We start from the raw sequence: 20,005 nt of genomic DNA, 5'->3' as shown, positions 1-20,005 counted from the left end.
CAGATATTTTCCTAAGTAAATTTTGCTTCACATTAAAAAACATCTCGACCAGAATTCAGGACTTATTTTGCTGTCTGTCAACTTGTATGTTATCTGGGAAAATAAACTTAATGTCTTCCATGCGTGGTAAAGACCTTTGAATGGTCTGATATGCTGGTTCACATCTATAATCATGGTTAGCAATCAGAAGTAAATAGATCACAATTTGAACATAGCCTAACCAAAAATATAGGCAGTCTCAATCTCAACAAACTAGTGGATGATGTTGAAGCATGTCATTAATCTGAACACCACAAGAGGCTAAGTCTCTGCCCAATATTTCTGTCACTTAGATAACTGGCTCACTTGGAGGCAGTCACCTCTCCTGATTCAAGAGGAGGGAGGAGTCTCCCCACTGTCCCTGGGTGGACCTCCAGAATGCAGTGAATGTGCTTGCTTTCCTCCTCCAAATGGCTTGAGATGCCATCCTGCTGAGTGCTCATTATTTGATTCCAGTGACCTGTGGTAGAGGTGTAAGGTAACAGTAAATTAAATTTCACATTTTCCAATTGAGCTGTTCTTCACAGCCTGTGAGTTCAACTCACAAAGTGTCCATTTTTTGAGTTTTGAGAATACTGAGGTAGGAGAGAGAGGGAGGGTGAGTGAAAGAGAGGAGAGATAGATAGAAAAAAAGAGAGGAGAGAGAACAGAAAGAAAGGAAGGCAGGAAAGGCAGGAAGGCAGGCAGGAAGGAAGGAACGAAGGAAGGAAGGAAGGAAGAAAAGAAGGAAGAAAGGAAGGAAGACAGAAAGAAGGATGGAAGACAGAAAGAAGGATGGAAGGAAAGAAAGAAAGAAAGAAAGAAAAAAAGAAAGAAAGAAAAAAAAAGAAAGAAAGAAAGAAAAAAGAAAAAGAAAAGAAAGATAATAATTGAGAATGAATGGTTTGGAGTCAGGAGTTACATGGCAGAGGTGCTACCTGTATTTGGTATTAGGTCTGCCCAAGCCATGCAGACCCTATGCAGACACTTCCCCTCTTCTTGGCTAAGTTTCCCTACTTTATGTGTTACCTAGGTATCTGGCATTCCTGGAGGCAGACACCTCCCCCTCCTGCTAAATCACTACCTGGTCAGTCTCTGGTCACACTTTCCATTTGACCAGAGGAGATTCCCAGGCCCTGAGGTCACATTCAGTGTGGCCAGAATCCCCCACCAGGCCATATCTCATCCGGTCCTTGGCCTAGATATGTCCTGGCCCAAGGTTGTGTCAACCCCCTTTTTTTCACATGCCTCTCCACCATATATGGCATTTGCAGCAGTTCAGTAAATAAACTACTTTACATGACTGAATACCATGTGGTGTTCTCTTCATTGGCTACCTAATGAAAGTTGCCTAATTAATATACCTTACACTTCAGAGTTTCTAGTTATGAATTCATGGATATTTTTCTGACATATGTGAGATCAGTATTTACAAAACATATGTACTAACTCATCATTTAACAGTATAATTCTGCCTGGAATCTTTTTTTTTCAATTTTTTTATTTTGAAAATAATGTACAGAGAAGTTGCAATTACATTTGCAAGATAATGAGTGCATGTCTTATTAAGCATTGGTGCCTCCTCCTTTGTTTCCCCTTTTCATCCCTTACCATCTCCCACTTCCTCCTCCAAAGTTGTAAAGTTCCTTTTTTGACATAATGTGTTGTACATATCATTGTTGCTATGGATCCACCTGTATCCCTATTTACATAATTTGTACCCTTCCTCTCTACGAAGACTACCAACATCTGAATTTTTAATAGCAGCCTAATTAACCTTAAAGTCTATTTTGTTTGTTTTGCTTTGTTTTGTTTTTAGCTTAAAGTAATCGAAGATTTGGTGGGACAATCTGAAAAGATCTCTGCCTTCATATTTTCTAATCACCCTGGGCTACAACATTTGTGATACCAGGTCAGATGAAATACTAGAAAGCAGATGCACATCATAAGGTCCATGGCTTTGGGATTTCTCAGATTCTTTTTTAAATGTAATTGTTACTACTGTGTGTAGAGTGAGTTTACCATATCACAATTCATGAATGTGTACATTTGCCTTGTAGACAATGCCATCCTTTCCTGAGCTTTCTCCCAGTTTTTGTTTGTTTTGTTGTTGTTGTTTGTTTTTGTTTTTGTACCTAACCATCAGGTTCAACTCAGGATTGGTTGCTGCACCTGAGTTTTTGTAATCAAGGCTACTCTACCTCTGGAGTCCCAGCTCCCTTTATGGCTTTTTGGTTGTTAATTGGAGAGAAGAGTCACAGATTTTCTCACTCCTGCTGTCTTTGAACTGTGATCATCAGCCTCCTGAATAGCTAGGATTATAGGCCTGAGTCCACAGTGTCCAGCTACTAACGTGTTGGTTTCATGCTTCCCTGGTTGTGTTACAATTTTCCTTGACTCTTGGCACTAATACTACATATTTCCTGGCTCAAATCTGAATTGGTGAAACATGCTTGTATTTTGAGGAAGGCAGGATTAGGAAACTATAGGCCATAGGGACATATAAGCTAAAGAAATCATTTGGAACATGGCAAAAAGACAAGTAAATTTATTGCCAGTTGACTGTGTCTTGTCTTTATTTCTAATTTTGCAATGCCTGTGAATGATGTTAGACACATCCAAATGGCAATTGGCAGAAATAAGGTTCTCATCCTGTTCTAAAAACAAAACAAAAAGCCACCAAAAATATTATGTATGAGTCCAGCAATTTCCTCAAATTAGAGACCAATCTGCCCTAATTTATGAAAAAATGTCCTTTATTCAAGTGCTGCTACTTTATCTAACTACAAATGTAATGAAATTTGTAGTAGTCTGTAGAGTTGTATACCATAGTTGTCATTTTAATTTACAAGAAATTCCGACTTTAAAATGTTTATTTATTTTTTTGACAGTTGTGGGCTTTGGACTCAGGGACGGGGCACTGTCCCTGAGACTCTGTGCTCAAGGTTGTTAGCATTCTACCCATTGAGCCACAGAGTCACTTCTGTTTTATCAGTTGTTAATTGGAGATAAGAGTCTTATGGGGACTTTTCTTCCTGGGCTGGCTTTGAACTGCGATCCTCAGATCTCAGACTCATAACTAGCTGGAATTACAGGCATGAGGGACTGGCACCTGACTTCAAATAGTCATTGTTAAAATGAACTACTAGGTGCCTCTGGCTCACATATATAATCCTAGCTATAGTTAGGATTACAGTTATGAGAAACAAACACTAGTTAAGTGTTGTTCATGATGGTTTGTATTGCCATGCTTTAATATTGTTTGTTTCTTATACTACAATGCTCTTATTTTTATTTTCACTTAGGTGGGGGTGATAAGTGCTAGCCAGTATTGAACTTTCTTTGGTTAAGATGGAGCCATGTGGACGATCTTTCCTAGAATGGCATGGAAATGAAATCCTCCTGCTCTCAACTCCCCATGGGCCTGGGATGATAGAAATATTCCATCACGCATAGCCAGGGGTTGGGGAGCATTGCAGGTAACTTTACACTGGTCTGGAACTGATGTCCCAAATACCTAGCTTTACAGGCAAAACCACGTTATATTCCATTTCACTTTGAATAGCTTATGTATATACTTAGAGAGTACAATGATAACACACTACATGTTAAATATATAAAATAGCCAATATAATTAGCAGGTTTATCTCCCTAAACATTCAAGCTAATTTATTTTGGTAATCTCCTGACTCTGCTAGCTATTTTGTAATATACCATAAACACGAATACACTGACAATGTGCAGAATATTGGAAGCTGATAGAGAAAGGGACAAGTTAGACTATGTTTGGTAAATATATATTTATCTATTGCTCCTCTGAAGAATATTATCATATATTCACCATGACAATAATTTTCCGCAGTGCAGAATTTCCCATTTCATAATCTGCCCTCTTCATCTTTTTACATCTTTTTACATTATAAATATGAATGTTTTCCTGTTTATTATAATGTTTTGAAATTATTATATGATGGAATTGAAAATTTGTAGAGTCTACTGAAATTATCTCATTTTGTTTGGATGTGTAATGCTAAATCATTAAGACCATGGTTTCCTGAAATTTATGCTAACAGACTATATCATTAAATTATATTCTAACTACATCTTATTATTGTATTTTTATATAGGGTTCTACATTTACTGTTTTATGATATAGAATGTTGTGAATCTAGACTGAAACTTACAATCCCGCTGCCTCCAGTAACACTGTTTTATCACCAGGTTATGGAGGCTGATAACTCTAACTAATCAGGAGTTTGAGACCTGAGATTTAGTTCAGACAGCCTGAGCATGAAATTTTATGAGTCTCTCCTCTCCAGTTCACTACAGAAAGCTTACAGTGGAACTTCGGCACAATTGGTACATCACTACCATCACCAGAAAGAAACTCAGGCTTGTCATATAGCCCCTGAATTCAAGACCTAAAACACAGATATGCACAACACACCCTCACACACATACACACACACACCAACACACATGTACACACACAGATTCTCTGGCAAAGTTGTAGATTAAATTCTTATCCAGAGATTGGGCAATAGCACACTCATTTGTGAAGGTTTTTTCCTGATTATTTTGAAGGAGGAGGATAGTTCCAAACAGGAGCACAGTTTTTATATTTAAAGCTTACATTCCTTCAACTATAGTATTTCTCTATAATAATCATTGAATTATGAGAAGACAATGCAGCACCTCTTCCCTCCTCCCCTTCCCCTCTGTCATAAAATATGACAAAAGTATCAAAAATACTCTCTTATCTTACAAGAATGTACATCTCTAAAAAGGTCTGAAAATATGTGTAAGGTTTATTTTTCAATACTTGTATGATTTTCCCAACACTAAGTACTTACCTTTTTTCCAGATGACTGCACCCTGGGGCAAAAAAGATTAGGAACCAAAATCTAACAAAGTCCTAGGATGTAGATGTCAAAAATAGATGCAAGAAGTACATGGCAGGCTGAGAGGGCCCTGAGAGGCAAAATGATTTCTGCTGGATGAGAGGAATAGTGACAAATAAGGCATGGATCTGACCTAGAAAGTGTTCCTTGAGGTTGAGAGCATGCTGATTTCCAGACCTAGCTGAGGATGTTGGGATTTGACAATGTTCTCATGTGTATAGAGTGATGTGGGAGGGGAGATTTCATGCTCCAGTATGTCTTTGGGGTGGTCTTATGTGAGTAAGCAGCTTAGATCATTGGGCTCTGAGAGATGACACTCTCTACCTCACAATGGAATAGAATATGGAACTCTGAGCGCCAAGCAACTGTAACTGACAGTTAGCTCAAGCCAAGTGGCCTGTAGCTCAGGAACAAGAAAGATGTTCCTGTGTTGTTTTCAAAGTTCAAGAGACTCTGGTCTCAGGCATGAGAGGTGTGAGTGCCTCACTCAATGCTGCAGACATTGGATCAGTGCCAAAACACGAATCCATATTCTCAGACCTTTTTATAAGAAGAAACCAAGGAAATCACAAGGCAACTCAGGCCAGGTATAACTATGACAGGAAACCTATTTAATCTCATCCTAGCCCACATTACAACGTTCTTCTTGTGTGCTTTTATATGTGTATGCTGAGAAAATATTTACTGTGTACTTTTCAATCCACTCTATTTCTCATTTTAAAGTGTACTCCCAATTCCATGTTTCAAAAATCCATTCTTTTTACCACCTCAGTGTTACAATGAGTCAGCCCAAACCCTGAATATGCCTTATAATATAGGGAGCTTGTACTCAGGCTTGTTGGAAATGCTGGTAATGGACCTGGTCCCTGCCTACCAGAAAGGTGATCTTTTCTATGTTGGAAACATCCTTCACCACTATAGAGTAGGAGACAATGGAGCAGTCACTGGATATTGTTTAAAAAGTGAGTGTTCCTCTTTCAAACAGGGCTAATGAAACACCCTGGCAGATTATTGGAATATTTGGTACCTCTCTGAGACTGTTTCACTGGGGTCTGATCACAGGAGCTTGTCTTGCGCCAAAGAAGTTCACTTCCCGGCTAACTCCTTAGGACTGGGCTGCCAGAACATTTCATTTGCCACAGAAGCTAGTGGTGCCTTAGCAGTTTGCTTGCTGAGCGACTAGAATTAAAGGAATGAGCCTGTGGCACCCAACGTCCACCCTCACCTAGGAAACCATTGTCTTGGAGGCCTTTGAAGGAATATAGACAGAAGAAAGAATGCAACTTGAGCTTGAATTCGGGGCCTGAATGCTGTCCTGTTCGTAGCACTCTATAATTTGATTCCCAGGTCCAGGTCAGGCCTTTGGCTGGTTAATTGAAGTATCTTTAGAATTTCACAAATTAGACTGTGTTCAAACTGTGATCCTCAGATCTCACACTCCTGGTTAGTAGGATTAGAGGCATGAGCCATTTTGCACTTATTTGGACAGATGCATATAAGCATCCTCACAGAATTTCCTTGAAATTGTGTAGACATATCTCCACTTTTTGTCTGTCATGTTTACATTACTCTGTGGACTTATTTTAACCAGTCCCAAGTGTGTCCTGTTAGTTCAGAAAAAGGAGAAGCACAGAGTTATTCTCCTTCTCTCCTCCCACTGGTACAGATCCTTCTACTGTAACTGGGAGGATGATGATCAAGATGAAGAAGAAAGTGGACGTTGGGACAAAGAGAAGTTCTGTCCTTGAAAAATGGGTATCTTTGAGGTTTCTGATTCAAAGTCAACATTCTTCTTTGCACACCAGTTGTGATTTTCACCAGGGGGTTGAGGCTTGGCACTTCAGTGGATAGTAGATTACACATTGTGGATGCGCTTGTTGTTTTGGACTCTCATGGATGACAAGGAGGTCTGTGTATACCAAGTCAGATTCAGTGGGGAAACAAATTTCTCCGCCTATCACAGGGAGAAATTTAGAGTATTGTATTTGAGAAATTGTGAGGAGCATCCTGCTTGCAGGAGTCTCTTCTCACCTCCCAACATGCATGTCCTGCCAGAAAAACGCTATAGGCTCAGGATGTTGAGGGCGGGCTCTCATTTTCCTTGTCTGATCACAGCATGGTTTGTTCCATCTTTCTTATGTGGATGGACTTCTACCATGATTATTTCTCTGAGTACAAGTACCATGACACCATGAAAGAACTTGCACAGTATGTCAAGATCAACATGCCCTCTTCAGACTTGCCCTTCTTCTCACATATTCTTCTGGAGCAGCTGGAGGAACGCATGATCCTTGAGACCAAAAAAAAGAGGAAGAAGTCCTTGTTTAGATGCCTCAGAGCTGGTAAGTACAGCTGGAACCTGGGTCTCTCGGTCTGTGCCTCATTGGCCAAGAGCCCTTAGTACGCACCAACATGGCAAAATGTCCTTTTATTGATATTCTTTGCAAGGTAATATCTGTTCTCCTTTTAAAAGAACTTGGATGTAATCACTCATTAGAAACACCCTACCTTCTCATCAGTGTTCAGTCCAAACTCAAGTTCTACAGCTTTCCTCATTAGATCCTCATGAAAGTTTAGTCACACCTTAACTTCTATAGTTCTAAGACTCCTGAACCTATTTCCATGTTCAGGTTTGTATCACCGTAGAACAACTGCTGCAGAACTCCAGATAAAGAACTCATCAGTGATGTCATCTATGGTGACTGATAGAGATCAGAAGCCATCACTAATCTCCAGAAAGGATGTGAACATAGAGGGCTTTTTTGAATTTGTGGAAAGGCCCAAGCAAGTTTTGAGTCTTGTGGACATCTCACTGGTTCTGAACACCACATGTGATGCAGGTGCACCTGCACATACAACCAAGGAAGAAGATGATCCAGAATGTCTCCCATTGACAATCACAATCCACCTAGATCGGTGCCAAACCAGTCAAAAAGACTCGTCTTGGTGTGCAGGGTAAATGTGTGCTAATGGAAAATGACCCCAGTCTATGTTCAGGAAAACCAATAAGAGAGGTCCAAAATCTAGAAGAATGAGAATCTTTCCTCACAGAATACCCAGACCAATCTGTCCTCCTGCAGGGGATCCAATTTCCAATTAAGAAATTAGAATCTGTCTATCCCTGGACTCAGGAAGAAAATCCTGTCTTTAATGAGGAAATAAATCCCTTTGAGGACTCAGAAGCAGAATTTCTGCCTGAAGGCAACTTAGAGGCCAATCTAGATTTAGAGATTCCATTCCTCCTTCCTGGAAAAATCTTTATTTTTCTTTTTATTCTGATTTTTGTAAAGCGTTAATTATATTTATTTTTCTAACTTTATTAAAATGTCAATATTTTTGATATATTGTAGATTCATGAATCCTAAATATGTTTCTTTTCAATCCTACAATCTGAAGCATCTTGCATACGTGTGCTGTTGGGGGAAAAACACAGAGTGACAGGGAGCTGTACAAGAGAGCTTACTGTGTATAAAGGGAACTGTTAAGTGCACAGGGAGCGACAAAGAAGCCAGGTCATACCTGGCTGGGGTAATAAGGTGTCTAGAAAAGGTTTTGGACAGCAGATAAAATGTCCTAGAAAGCTATTCTGTCAATTGGGACAAATGACACAATACTTATAGTGGTATGTGGGACACTCATCCAACAGTGAGTACAAATCTGTATATATTTTCTCTGTGCTTTGTGTAAATATGGAAGAAAAATTTGGCTCCAATAATATAAAAATCTACTTATGGTTGATATTTGACAAAATATATAGGAAATATGTATACTGGAAAGTAAAAATTGTCATCAATAGAAGAAAGAAGGCTTACATAGATGAAGAAACACAAAATCAGGCAGGAAAATAACACAATTAAATCAGTTGTATGTAAATACATGTTATATTCTTGATGTTATATATAGTATAATATATGAAATTGAATATGATTTTTCAAACTACAAAGGCATTTAAATTTTTAGTCTTGAGTAATTATTTCACAAAATATTAGTGTAAAATATTTTTGGGGAAACACAGCTATACTTTGATTATAATTATATGATTATATGAATATATATTTGTGTGTTTCTAGAGCTAACACTGATTGTAAATAGATGAATAAACATATACATATATTTGTATATATCTGTCTATGAAGTGAATATAATGAAACTGACTACGCTATGTATAAAAATGCAGCTATGAGTTGAGTAAAAGAGACTCAGGCCTGTAATCCTAGTGATGTGGGAAGCTGGGTTCTGAGGTTTACCCCCAAGGCCTTAGATTTTCAGAGGAGGCCTGTACCCTTCAGTGTAGCAAAGAAACACATATGCAGTGGGATCACACTCCCCAAACCCAGAGGAAAGTCAGTAGAAATCAGGACAAGCCTCTTATGACACTCTACTCAGTTTCTGTACCAAGATGGCCATCTGTAGAACCTCAGATAGAAAGTAGACATTTCCTCCAAAAGAGTCTAAAAAGAGCCTTCTGAACTATAATCTCTGACTATACTGAATTAAATCTTATTTCCCTTACCAAGCTGCAAACACAAAGAAATATGGCAAGGGCTCAAGAGAGATGGAAATAGACGTACAAATACATAAAATTATATACTCTGTTTCAGTAATTCAATGACAAATCACCAAAGCATGTCTTGAATTTTTCTTTTTTTTAAAGGAAATGGAAACATACTCTGAGTGTATCAGGAACTGGATGACAGTTTTGTTGTTGAATTGTTGAATGCACTCCTGGGCAAAGGAAACACATATATGGAAGACATTATGTTGGGGTGAATGTCCTCACACAGCTTCACAAAATAATGGCTATACCTTCTATGATGTCACAGCCACCATTGCCACAGCAACAAATAGGTGTCAGGCACTGGTTTTGCCCTGAAGTGGACTCATCAACACCAACAGGCACAAAGAATGAGAGGGAATGACTACTAGCCACCAGACTTCAGCTTGAAGAGCTGTCCTGACCAGAAGCTAGGATAAATCGATCTGGGGAAGGTGGATCTCCATGTAAGACACCTGAACACAAAGGATTAAGCAGTATTAGAGGTATTGGAGAAACAGAAGTGAATGTGGCTCTCTCCTTACCAATTTCATGCTGAAACGAAAACCAAAAATCATAATTATAATTCCTATAAATCAGAGACATGACATTGGTGATTTTGTAGCAACAACTTCACAGTGAGTATGGGAGGAGACAACCTTGAACAAGAGATAGTTGATATGGGAGCCATCATCCAGGCAATTATCTAGGAGCAGGTACTCCAGGCAGTAAGAACAGCAAGTACATCCCCCATTGATGGGGATGAACCTGACTTCCTTAAGAAAAGGAAAACAGCACTGACATACTTGCTTGTGAAATAAGAATGGAAATGTACAATGAAGAAAAAAGAGGTCAGAAATGAAGATAAGAATAAATTAGATAGATATGGGATACTGTGGATTACAAGAAGAAAAGTTCTGATATTAGTATAAAACTGACATGACCCACTGGAACCAAAGTGCTAAAATAGCAGTCAGACACATCTGATTCATCTAAAGAATACTTCTAAAATGTGATTCTAGCTGGGCTCTTGTGGCTTACAATTGGAATCTTACTTACTCAGGAGGCTGATATCTGAGGATGAGTTTTAAGGAAACCCAAAGAGGAAATTTGTTAAGACATGTCCAATTAAACACCAAAAACATGGTATGAAGTTGTGGTTCAACTGGAAGATCACTAGCCTTGAGGAAAAAACTAAGAAACAGCACCCAGGCCTTAGGTCCAAATTCCAGGACATCAAAAACAAAGAAGCCAACAAATAAAATTTGGTGCTCAGTCATTCATCACTTAGCATTCTAGTTCAATGTATTTGGTATGAGTCTTAGAAATTATATCCTTAGCAAATGCTCTGCCCGGATATTTTGCTTCATTATCAACTTTCAAACCCCTGGCAGCACCAATGTCTCCTCCCAGTTAGCATAGCAGTCAACCATTGGAAATTTGAAGATATACTTTATTAATCATAAGAATTCTTATCATCTTTCCACATACATCAAATGAGTAGTCGCCACATTTCACTATTCTGAATGTTTATAATCCTCCTTTGAGTTAATAAGCATTAAAGCTTAAAAATTCTAGAGTGGTTATCAAATTAATTCAATAGTCATCATTCTTCCACCCAATCTTGTACCATATGTTTATAAAAGGAGAGATTATTTGAAGTGTGTACATGATACCTTCTATCTCTAATAATCTCAAGAAATAGGGTTTTACAGAAACATCCTGATTGTTTTGCCAAAGGAAAGGATAAGAGATTTAAAAAAGAGACCTAACATCTCACAAGGAAAATGCTATTGGCTTTAGAACAATTTCATTTTCTAGAACTGTGGAAATCAGTTTCAGAAATGCCAGAGGCAAAGGGTATTATTCAAATCACATTATCATGAGGTACAAGCAGTCTGTCTAGATCAACCTTCCAGGAAAAAAATTCAATGAATGAAAAGCAATGCTTCTAAAACAAGCCTGGTGTTGGTGGTTCATGCTTGTTATCCTAGCTACTTAGAAGTCTATGATGAATGGATCCCAAGTCAAAGCCTGGCCAGTAAAATCCTCCCTGTCTGCAACCAGCAGACAGTAAACATTAGCTCTATTCCTGAAGCCCAGATGGACGGCCTCTGACAACAGACACCCAGACACACAACAACACCCCTATTTGAAATATTATCAAATACATTCACGTAATATCTCCTGCTTGGGAGATAATGTTTAAAAGATGTATCAAAGACAGTTCAAAAAGGCATTTAAAAATTGATATTGGAAATATGTACTCACTGACTGAAATGTAAGTTACTGCCAGAATGGAGCTAGAGGCCCATTTGGTAACTTATCCACTCAACCATCTTTCCTCACATCCTGTCAGCCTGAACAGTGAGACTTTTGAATGCAAGGAATGTGTGTGAGCATATAGCTTGTAAAAGTAATAATCAAAAGTTAGGCATTGGAAGCTCAGGCCTGTAAAACTAGGTACTCAGAACTCTGAGATATGAGGAACTCAGTTCAAAGCCAACTGAGCAAAAAAGACACTTACCTCCATTTAAACAGTAAATAAAGAAAGCTGAGCTGTGCTTCAAATGGTAGAGCATATAAAAGCTAAGCAACAGTACCTAAGTCCTGAATTCAACCCCAGTACTGCCTCTCATACACAAAATAATCAGGATTACACCACAGTATATGCACATGTTGACAAGGGATGTAGATGAATGGGATGATGACATCAGTTACCTCACATTTAGTCTCAAGTTTTCTGTACAGCATAGCCCAGTCTGTGAAAAGGCATAGGTGAAATCTTTCCTTAAAATCAGCGGATACATCCTCACTTCCCTCTGCACATTTATATTATGTATACACACCTATAAGGGCTAAATTTTATAACTAATTTTCTTTTTTTATTGTGAAAATACTGTACAGAGAAATGCATAATCTTACACACATGCTTCAGAATTATGTGCCATTGTTTATGTTTCATAGGGAGCACAATATATTCAGCCTCTGGATCATTGTTGTAATCTTAGCTGTTCACAAGGATGGAATCTGAGGATCACAGTTTGATGCCAACCCAAGCTAATAAATCCTCAAATTCTTAACTTCAATTAACTAGAAAAAGCCAGAAGTGGAGATATGGTTCGAGGGGCACAGTGACAGCATTGAGTAAAGCAATCTAAGCAAGAGCTCCAGACCCTCAGTTCAAGCCTGAATATTGGCCCACTAGTACTTCAAACGCCAACCTCCCCCCAAACACTAAACCAAAAATATGTCAAAATATTTTGTAACTCGTGAAGCAAAATCCAATGAGAAAACATAGTTGCTAGTTTGTTAAAGAGTTGGCGGGGAAACCCCAAATTAAACATGTGTTCAAACAACATAATGAACAAGCAACCAAGTAAAATTTCCCAGTAAAGAAACTTCCTCAGTATTCACTGGGACCCCTGACAAAGAGACATTTTTCTATGCTTTTTGAAAATTAGTGTTTTTTTTTTCAGTAAGGTAAATAGTATAAATCTTTACTGTAAGTTATAGGAGTAATTGGAAGCTCCAAGTGAAATGAATGTACAACAAAAAGTATACAATATTACAAGTTTCTATGCCTCGGTTGACACACTAGAAAGTTGTTATACTGTGGCCTCTCGGAAAGAGAAGGGGGATGCTCAGCATCACTGGTCATAAAAGAAATGCAAATCAAAACAAAAATCACATTTAGATCCCACTCACCCCAGTTAGAATGTCCATTATCAAGAAAACAAATAACAGATGCTGGGGTGGATATGCCTAAATGAGAACCCTACTACACTGATGGTAGGAATGTAAGCTGGATCAACCACTCTGGAAGGCAGTATGGAGGTTCCTCAAAAGACTAAATATAGAACTCCCTTAAGATCCAGCAATCCCACTCCTCACAGTTATCCAAATGATCTCAAACTTGGGGGCAATAAGCTACCAGAACAACTATGTTCATTGCAGTATTGTTTACCATAGCTAAGATATGGAGCCAACCCAGTTGCCCCTCAATAGATGAATGGATCAAGAAAATATGGTATATTTACAGAATGGAATTTTATGCTTCTATCAGAAAGAGTGGCATCGTCCCTTTTGTAAGAAAATGAAAAGACTTGGAAGAAATCATACTAAATTAATCAAGCCAGGCCCAAAGAAACATGAGCTCTATGATTTCCCTCACTTGCAACGATTAGCATTAGCCTATTACTCCTGAAAGTGGATCATAGTAGCACAGGAGTTATGAATATATACATGACCATACAAAATGATGCAATTGAAATGAATGCCAATATATAGAAACGGCAGGTCTTCTTTTGTTTAGTTGTCAAGCGTGATGTAACCAATGTACTACAGATAGTTCATTCTTCTTACTTTATGTTATTTTTCTTCTCCTATTGGTTTTATCCATGGCAATTCCCATCTGTGATTGTGGTACCCTGCATTCTGTATATTCATTTATCTGATTGGGGGAAGGGAAGTGAAATAACAAAATGCTGAAATAAGTATAAATGGTGATGCATTGCAACAATGATACTCACAGGACATTGTGGGGGGAATTAACTTTACAACGCAGGGGGGGATTGGAGGGAAGGAACAGAGGGAGATAAACACTGGAGTGGGTAACAATGTTCAATGAGAAATGTAACTTACTCATGTAAATGTAACCCCTCTATACAGCATCTTTATAATAAAATAGATTTTTAAAAATATAAAAATTATTTTTTTCATAAAATTTCAAGCTGATACCAACAGAACTTCTGAGTTCGTGTCAAAGAGTTTTTCAGGACTTTCAAGAAGCTAGTCCTAAATACATATAACCACAATTAAGAGATAATGAGAAAAGTAGTGCTTTTTATTTTGTTAGATGAATAAAGGAAAATTTGTTTTTGTTTCTGTTAACATCGAATATGTGTTTGTTATCTGCATTGTTCCCAAGTCAGACTAATCTCTTGTCCTTAACTTTCTTTGGTATATATAACTTGGACATGTAATCTGAGATATAAGAAGTTCTTTGTTCAATTTGGAGGCACTCTTCCCTGGTCAAGAAGTTAGACTGGAAGAGCCTTCACACTTGCTGTGGTTTCTCTCGCACAGCTTACTGAGGAACTTAGGAGTTTGAGAAAATGACTGCTAATTAAGTGCCTCTAAATAATAATAATTATTGGTAGAAACTGAAAACATATTTGGGTAATAAATAGACTAGAAAAAGGTTAAGTTTGCTAGTTTATATCACTGCATTTCTTTTTGTCTAAGTATAGAAGCCAGACTTACACTAAGGTCCTAGAAGAAGCAAAATGGCTTATAGAGCTCAGATCATTTCCTTCCACAGAAGATGACAGCAGCAGAAGATATACAGGTCCACAAGTGGCACAAGGAAGTGAGAGTTTGATTTCTCCTTAAATTTTAGGGGCGAATGTTCAATAAGGAACCCTATGGACTGATGACAGCTTAAGGAGGTATCATTTCCTGTGTTGTTCCATCTTAGGAAGCTGTCACCAGTCTCCCATCACACTGTAGGTGCCATGCTTGACTGGTGACCTCAGCTGTGTCCTGAGAAGGTCCAGCAAGGCTCTGTAATGTTCACTGGAGAGTCAGGATTACACTCTAACAGGACATACAGGAATGTGGTAATAAGGTCTGAGTCAAGGTTTTGTCAGATCTAGATGATTAGTAACAGTCACTACTGTCTTCTGGCTAAGAATGTGGGTATATTATCAGGGTCCTGCACACAAATTTATCACAAGTGTTAGTTTGCACCATTAACTTATGAAAGACAACAAAAGGTCATTAATGCCCTCTGACAAATTCTCATTAATATTTACTAGGTTAAAAGCTCTATAAAATCAAGTTCATCATGAGGAAAAAACCCAAACAAAAACCAAAACTGTTTTTCTGTACATATCATATGTGACAAAGTATTAAAAGTTAATGAAGCTGGGAAAGTTAAATGGATTTCTTTTTTACTATGGTTGAAACTGCCTTTTACATTTCAACTACTTAACAAAAAGAAGGCAGGCCAATCATGGCCAGTGGCTCACACTTGTAACTCTAGCTATTTGTGAAGATGAGATCTGAGGAAAGTGGATTATAGCTAGACCAGGTTAGAAAAATCTGTGAAATTTTGATCTCCAATTAACCATCCAAAATCAAGAAGTGAAGGTTGGTTCAAGTCATAGATGGCTACCCTTGAGTTAAAAAAACTAAAAGTCAGCTCCCTGAGTTCAAGCTCCATTATACACACACACACACACACACACACACACACACACACACACACACACACACACACACACACACACAACTATTTTATCTCAAAAATAGCCAGTGACCAGGAAACAGAAACAAGATGATATTTTTCTTTATTTTCTTTCATTTTTGTCATGTTTCTTCATTTATCTCTCTTTGAGAAGTGAAAGGGGTCATATTAAAAGTGAGACAAATGATGAACATGTTCAACAGTGATATTCAATTGGTACTATATTGAAAATGACCTATGCAACTTGTTTGTGGGAGAAAGACGGGAAAATGAAGAGATGAAGGGAAAGGGTAATATTATCCAAAAAGAAATGCACTCAGGGAAGTAGTGTCATTCTTTAGCAATAGATCTCAGAGACAGTGCTCAGGCCCTTGATTCAAGCCTGATTACTGACTGAAACAAAAACAAATACAAAAGAAATGTAGTCATTACCACACGTATGTAACTATCCCTTCTACAGCAAAATAATGAGAAGAAGAAGAAGAAGAAGAAGAAGAAGAAGAAGAAGAAGAAGAAGAAGAAGAAGAAGAAGAAGAAGAAGAAGAAGAAGAAGAAGAAGAAGAAGAAGAAGAAGAAGAAGAAGAAGAAGAAGAAGAAGAAGAAGAGAAGAAGAAGAAAAAGAAGGAGGAGGAAGAGGAGGAGGAGGGGAAGGAGGAGGAGGAGGAGGGGAAGGAGGAGGAGGAGGAGGGGAAAGAGGAGGAGGAGGAGGAGGAGGAGGAGGAGGAGGAGGAGGAGGAGGAGGAGGAGGAGGAGGAGGAAGTTAATAAAACCAAACCAGTGAGAGAGAAAAATTGAGAGAGCAAGGGAAGGGGTGATATTTCAAAAAAGAAATATATCCATACCTGACTTATATGACTATAAACTCTGTGTAGCTCATATTTGTAATAATAATACAAAGAAAAAACAGAAATATAGTGCTGGAGGCATAACTCAAATGGAAGATCTGACTAATATGTATGTGATACCAAGTTCAAAACCCATTATCAATTTCCCCTTCAAAAATGGCTCTTCTCATCATGTGTGCTTTCCCTAGCTTATGAGAAGGGGTGCAAACAGTTAAAGAGAGAGAAAAATAAGCTGTCAGGCACAGAACTGTGCTTTTAAGGAGCAGTACTTGCTAGAACACGTGTTGACTAGAACAGATGATGACTCCATGTTTTCTGAAATAAAGAGACCTAGTTGAACTTGAATACAGGCTCCACTGTATATGAGATAGGGACTCAAAATTAACTAAAATCTCTGGAGCTCAAAGTCTTAATAGTTAAAATGAGCATAACAATACATATCTCACATTATGAGATCTGGATGTTATCAAATCTGGAGTGGGTTTTATCTTATGTGTGTGTGAAACACTCAAACACTGCTGGAAGAAGTATAAACTGGCATGATGTTTACTAAATTACTTAACAGTAATACAGCAACTATACCGACTCCTGCCTGATATCTTACAAGGAGGCTGAGAAAAGAGGATCAAGGTTCTAAGGCAGAACAGGAAAATGGGTCAGACTCATCTCCATTGACCTCTAAAAGAGCTTGAGGTGGAGTTTGGTTCAAGTTGTAGAGTGCTAGACCTGAGCAAAAATCTCAGGAACAGTGCCCAGGCCCTGAGTTCAAGCCCTAGGACCAGCAGAAGTGCCCGTGCGTATGTGCGCGCACGCGCGCGCACACACACACACACACCACAAACACACATACACAAACACACACACAATTTTGTATGTTCCTATCACCCCACTTAACAATACTTTCCCATTTCCAAGCTCACCAGTTGTTGTTGTTTTGTTTTGTTTTAAAAGGGACTTGCTGTGTAGCTCAGGCTGCTCTTAAGCTTACAATCCTTCTGGGTGCTGTGATTACAGGCATGTGTACCATAATTGGCTTCACTCAGTAACTCTATCTATAACATTTTTTGCAAGAAATTCATTCATACTCATGAAGATATGTGGCTTAAAGCTGTTCATATTAATATTCTACTATACAAATATAAATAATATAGCTGGACATGGTACTATACTATCACATGGTAATGCCAGACAGAATTAGGAGTTGAGGAAAGCCAGATTTACACTGCAGAACCTTGTCTCCAAGGAAAGAAATTCTATAAATATAAATCTACTCTGAGACATACAATATGTTAAATTAATATAATGGAACATATAGATTATTGTTAATGGAAATAAAATCTTGGCAGAAATTTTAAATACATACATATGTATATATATTTAAATTTGAAGAAATAAAATTTCAAGTGGTATTATCTGCATTTTTCAGTCTGTCACCTACCTATTTACTCACACATTGATTTCTGTTTAGTCTTTACAAAATACTGTTCTCTCACATAAGTACAAAAAAACTGCATGACAAAAAGTACAAAAAAGTGCATTATCATAAATGCAAATGTAGTTTATTCCCTACCATGATAATTTGGAGAAAACATGCACTAAGCTAATGGCATTGAATACTGCTCAAGAAGGGGACTCAAAGAGAATGTAGATTATGTGTTTGTGTGTGTGTGTGTGTGTGTGTGTGTGTGTGTGTGTGTGTTCCATGAGTAAATAATGGAGTCAGAAGTGACCTAATATTCCTGTTTAGTCTTTTTGCTCAAAGCTGACAGTCTACCATGAGAGCCACATCTCCACTTCTGGATTTTGGTTTCTCAATTGGAGAAATATCTCAGATTCTTCTGCATAGGCTGTTTTAAACCAGGATCCTCCGATTTTTACCTCTAAAGTAGCCAGATTTTAAAATATGAGCCATAGGTGGACAGCAACTACATTAATATTTTTGCATGTTTGAATGAATTTTAGAGTAAGACGTATATGTTACTTTTGAGAATTGAGAATGTAGGACAATAGTAATTAATATTTAAGAGATCATAAAGCAAACAAACCTGAAAATAGAATTTAGCTGAGAATAATAGGGAATAAGTCAAAATTACCCATGACAGTTTTCAGTCTGTGCACAGAAATGATTGCATTGTTGGAGCCCAAGGCCATCAGATAGCTAAGCTCCAGCTGGCTTCTATGCTCATGAGGCCAGCTAGTGCTATTCACAAGAATGTGATGTTGTTGGATGGCAGGGATCAGCTTCAAGTTCAGAACCTGAAATATTTCTATTGATCTAGAAGTGGAAACACAGCAGGACAAGAATGTGATTAGAAGTGCTGAATGCAAAAACCATAGACTCCAAGGAAGACAGAATAACTCTTTCTATATCTGAAAGAGTATTCTCCCACAAAGAATCCTGAGCCGAATATGGTGGTCAATGTGTGTAATCTCTGAACTTGAGAGGATGATTTAGAAGTTAGCTTGAGACCAGCCTATGTTTTAGGCCAACAGAAGGACACATAGTAAAATGCTATCTTAAAACAACAACAACATTGTAAAGCTGGTTTTGACATGACATTTTGTACTTTTCATTGTTGCAACAGGTCCACCTGAATCCTTAAACGACTTGGGAGGGGGGGTATGTTGGGTGGGGGGGAGGAGGGAGGTTGGGACGGGAGGTGAAGGGTAAACAAAGGAGGAGGCTGCAATGCTTGGTAAGAAATGTATGCATTATCCTGCCCATGTAATTGTAACCCCTCTGTACAGTATGTTCTCAAATAAAATAAAATTAAATTAAAAACAACAACAACAACAACAACAACAGTCCCAATAACTGGGAATATGGTTAGTGGTAGAGTGCTGGCCTCGCATGCATGAAGCACTTGATTTGATTCCTCAGTATGATATAAGCAGAAAAATTGGAATTGGTAATGTGGCTCAATTGGTAGAGTGCTAGTCTGGATCAAAGAGGCTCAGGGATAGGGCCCAGGCCCTGATTTCAAGCCCCAGTCTGGCAAAATTAAGCAACAACAGCAACAACCAAATGCAAAGTGCTGTTTGTTGAAATAAATATGTTGAAGAATTGTTGATGCTCACTAGAAAATTGTGCTGTCGCCATTCATAATGAACTTTGTTAGAAAAAGTAAAATAAATTAATGAAATATTATCTGTCATTAGACAGGACATAGTGAGATCTAAAAATGATAGCTGCCTATGGTGACTTGACACAACTAACATTACAGATACACTTTCTAGATTGTAATTTTTAAGGATACAATCGTGGGTTTTTTCTTTTTCAAAATAATTATACTGCCGGGGGCCAGTGGCTCACCCCTGTAATCTCAACCCTCTGAGTAGCTAGGATTATAAGCATGCACCCCTGGCAACTGGCTAAAATAATTGCTTACCTGAGACAGAAGCCAGTTAGTATTAATTGTCAATCATGTTTAACTTTGTAAAATAAACTTTACTGAAA

The sequence above is a fragment of the Dipodomys spectabilis genome, unplaced genomic scaffold (assembly GCF_019054845.1).
Source record: "Dipodomys spectabilis isolate Male_0828 unplaced genomic scaffold, ASM1905484v1 ptg000323l, whole genome shotgun sequence".
NCBI classification, from domain to species: domain Eukaryota; kingdom Metazoa; phylum Chordata; class Mammalia; order Rodentia; family Heteromyidae; genus Dipodomys; species Dipodomys spectabilis.
The sequence above is the reverse complement of the archived record's forward strand: the minus strand, read 5'-3'. Positions refer to the sequence as shown.